We start from the raw sequence: 4,624 nt of genomic DNA on the forward strand, positions 1-4,624 counted from the left end.
TTGCAGGCACTGAGCCAAACATGCATTAGCTCCACTGAGCCCCTCACTCACTCTATGAGGTGGGTGCCATGATTATGATGTTCATTATCTGGAAAGAAACAGACACTTTGATAAGTCATCAGGTCCCAGCTGATCTGGTACCTAGGGGGTCAAACTCTGACCCAGGCAGTCAAGCCCCTCACCCCATACCCTCAGTGATGAGTCGGGGGTTGGGAGGTGGTGGTGGGTAATGCCTGTCCAGGGCACAGAGGGCTTGGAGGCTCAGCCCCGGTCTGAAGGTCTGTATAGGCTCACAGTGGGTCTCAGAGCCACACGGGACCATGGCAGCAACTAAGGCTTCCCCTATGTCCCCTCCCCCACTTAGTAGACCAGGCAGGTGCAGTACTTTCCCTAAGGAACACACCTGGCAGTCAGCGAGAGAGCCCAGCGCATCTGGCTCCTCTTCCCTTGTGTCTTGGAAATGCCCAGGCAGTGGGGCTGCCTCCTCTGCCACAGCTGAAAGGAGTCCAGACCAAGGTACCACTCCGTCTCTTCACTGCCAGGTTAATCTGGAGGGGATTCTTATGAGCAGAAGAGCCCTTAAATATAATCTACAAGCCCACCATCCCTTATAGTGATTCCCAAATCCCAAAGGCTCAGAAAACCCAAAGTTTGGCAATTTTAACTTGGTAGCAAAAACCCAACATAAATTTATAAGTGACTCTTTATAATCTATATCTGTCTCCCTCGGTATGAATATTTCACTGCAGAAATACTAGCACCATTCATTTTGGGGGGCTTTCTCCAGATGCTATCAGGTATTACATAATACAGGACATCACTATAATTCCTTTATAAAACCCAAATTTTAATTTCTGATTTCAAAACCTATCTGTCCCAATAATTGCAGGTTAGAGATTGGGGTCCTCTTTTGTTTTTCTCCAGGCCTGTCCTCTACCTGAGAAGGATTAAATGAGTGAGGGACAGACAGCAAACCCAGGCTCCTACTCCTAATGGAGCGGGTGAATGTGGAGATGTTTCATGTTTTAAAAAAAAGGTTTGGGACCCCTGGGTGGCTCAGTTGGTTGAGCAGCTGCCTTCGGCTCAGGTCATGATCCCAGTGTCCTGGGATCGAGTCCCACATCGGGCTCCTTGCTCCGCAGGGAGCCTGCTTCTCCCTTGACTCTGCCTTCCACTCTGTCTGCCTCTGCTCACTCTCACTCTCTCTCTCTCTCTTACAAATAAATAAATAAAAAATCTTAAAAAAAAAATTTAAAAAAGGTTTAATTTGTATTTTAGGTAAGCATTAAGGAAGAAAAGTAGAATTTTTCAAGGCAGGAAGCCTGGGTGCAAACTGGAGGTTAACAGTTCGTAATTCTTTTGCATGTAAGCAATAACGTTTGTAAAACATCTATAAAATGGGAATAATTGTGCCTATTATGCTAGACCGTGTGGGTGGGAGTATTAAATGATCATGAGCGAGGAAACCACAGTAACTCCATAAACAGACATGCTCCCCACCAACCTCTTTCATGAAATTCCTCCCCCAAAGCTGGCCAATCTGCAAATTCTCAGAAAGAAAATAATATTCTTTCCAATTCTTAGCCACAGATATTTGACACTTGGAACCAAAGGACTAATCTGACAGCGTCCTAATCAGGCTTTCCATTTGCCACACTGCCTCCCAGTAAACTACCCTAGGACCTGAAGGTCTCTGTTGGCCTCGGGGGCTCCCCTCAGCACATCTGGAGACAGAGACCAAGGGCAGCAGAGGCCACCCCAAGACTTGTAGCTGGTTATTCTGTTTCACTATTGAAGGAGGTATCTGTTTTTTAATGTGTTTTGACCATGTTTGAGTCCCCAGGAGACTGTGGAGGAAGCAATTTCTATAGGGCACTGGGCAGGGAGTATGAAATGAAAAGACCCTTCAGATTTGCGGGGTGAGATTTCACAGGAGCCTCTCTCCTAACACTGAAAGAGGGCGTAGGAAATGATGCTGGAGGGAGCAAACGATCTAGGACATACTTTTTGTTTTGTTCAATCAGTGTCTTCTATTTGAAAATGTAGCGTCTTTTCCTTGATTTATAGTTTTGTCGTTAAACCAATGGCCTCACCAAGCTTAATCAATAAAAAGAAAAATATTTGGGGTCTTTACTTATGCAAGGGCTGGCAGGAGGTGCAGGTGATTGGAGCCCCCCACGCCCTAGGCCCTGCCTCTGCCCGATGACCCACTGCACTTCACACTATATGGGATTGTGGACCTGACCTTGAGGATATTTGGTCTGGAAGAGGGGAGATTACATTTATGTTTTATCCCGAAGGACCCCTGCTGCCTACAAGTCTTGAAGTAATTTCGGGAGCAGCACAAGCTCTTCTTATTCCCCTGGTTTCAAGTGGGGAAACGGAAGCTTCCTGATACTTCTCTATCTTCCTGGGGTAATGCTATAGCCAAGTTATAGGTCAGTTGGGCTTAGACAAGATGGAAGGGAAAAGAACGCTCTTACAGGCCAACAGTGCTCATTCTCCACCTTTCCTTCTGCCCCTCACACCTGACAGTAGCAGGTGTTCACATTCAGAGTCTCCAGCCCTAAGGGTGGGCTAGAATCTCCGGGGGGGCCCAGAGGATCAGAGGGAGAGGGTTGTGTCCTTCGGATGGAAATCTACTTAGAACAATGGCTTTGGGATGATCTTCTCTCCCCTAAGAATCACTGAGCATTGGAACAACTGGTTCACTTCATTCCTTCACACCCTCATTCATTCAGCAACTTCGCCCTAACCCACAGCACAGATGCAGCTCTTTTCACCTCTGTGGCTTTGTATGTGCTGCTCAAAGGGCTCTTGTTCACACTTTAAAACCCAGAATCAAGGGGCACCTGGGTGGCTCAGTGGGTTAAACCTCTGCCTTCGGCTCAGGTCATGATCTCAGGGTCCTGGGATCGGGCCCCACGTCAGGCTCTCTGCTCAGCAGGGAGCCTGCTTCCTCCTCTCTCTCTCTCTCTGCCTGCTTCTCTGCCTACTTGTGATCTTTGTCTGTCAAATGAATAGATGAAAATCTTAAAAAAAAAAACCAAAACCCAGAATCAAAAGCCACCCTTTCTGTCCAATGTCTTCTGTTGCTCTCTCACCTCTGAATGCCCTGAACACAGCAGGTCTCTGTGATGTTGGTTATTCTGAATCTAAAAATCAATCCATTTTTCTGCCTCTACAGTCGTGCAGCCTGTGAACTCCTCCTAGGGGGAATGGGTCCCTCTGCCTCATTGGTCTTTATAAGCCCAGTCCCTAATCAGAGCCCAGCGTATTGAAGGTGCTCAATAAATACTTTTGAGTGACTTAACAAAGCCCTTTTCCAGAGCAAACACGTCTAAGTGTGACGGTTGCAGTGATATGTGTAGGGTTGGGGAGGCAGGACTGGCTGCTCATTGGTAGAAGTCCGCACAGTGGCCTTGCTCCTGGGACTTCGTTAACCAGGCCCCAGGAGGGCACGCAAGGAGGTACCGCTGGGCAGCGACCGTCCTAGACCCTGCGTGCCCAGCCAAGTTCCCCTCAGCCCCTCCGACTGGTGTGTCCGCCTCACTTCTGAACTTTGCTCTCAGGGCTCATCCCTGGGATCCTTTTTAGAGAAGTGCCCGGGCTCCTGGAGTTGGTTGGGCAGCAGGAGCAGAGCGCTGGGAGCACCTGGACGTCCCCTCCAGGGGGACTGCCAGCACCTGACTAGTGTGGGCGTGAATGCAAGCCTCCCTTGCCTCAAGGGAAAATTCCAAGATTCAATTCCTGTTCCAGAACTTTCTGCAGGAGCAGGATCAGGTTGGGGCTGGGACTTTGCCAGAAACTGAGTCTTTGCCAGCTTCCTCCCTCTTCCCCATCCTGTCCCTCTCCCCCTACTCATCTCCCCCACCAGCATTCCCTTAACAAAAAAGCCTCTGCCCACTGGAGTGGAGCCTTTCTGTGCCTTAGCTTCCCTATTTGTAAAATAGAGACTAGAAGAGTATCTATTTTGATTGTGAGGATTAAATTAAGTAACCCTTATAAAACCCAACACAGAGCATGACCCTTAGCAAGCACTTTAGGAACCGAACTGTCACATTGTAGCTAGCAAACTGGGCCCCCCCAAATCAAGGCTGCATTTTCCACTCCCTACTCTGCAACCTGGTGTAGCTGAGTAACTAAGTTCAGGCCACCCGGATTCAAGCAGGAGGGCTGAGTGAAGCTTGCAGTAATGCCCCTTGAAGGTAAGGGCAAGACTCCCCTCCTGCTGGCGAGAATGTGGGGGTGACAGTGGGAAATGGCACAGTCAGCCTTGACAATGAGGTAGGAGCAGTGCACAGAGAAAAGGGAGCCTGGGGCCTGTACACCCCACCTCAGACAGTTACACAAGAGAGACATTTCTAGCTGATCTATGACACTGTATTGGCATGGGGACCTCTTCATACAGCAACCTTACCTTCTACTGTCTCGGGTGGAATGAGTAGTTCGGGAGAAAACTCAGAAATGTCTCCTGAAACAGCCAACTCCACCATGGAAAAGAAGAGACTCCTGCTTAGGTATAGGATTTCTTTCCCTTCCCTCACTTGGCCTCTCTCTTTGCATGAAAATGGGGCAAGAATAGGAATGCATATATTACAAGAGAGAAAACTCTATGGGAACG

This window comes from Mustela nivalis (assembly GCF_964662115.1).
Source record: "Mustela nivalis genome assembly, chromosome: 12".
In the NCBI taxonomy this organism is placed as follows: Eukaryota; Metazoa; Chordata; class Mammalia; order Carnivora; family Mustelidae; genus Mustela; species Mustela nivalis.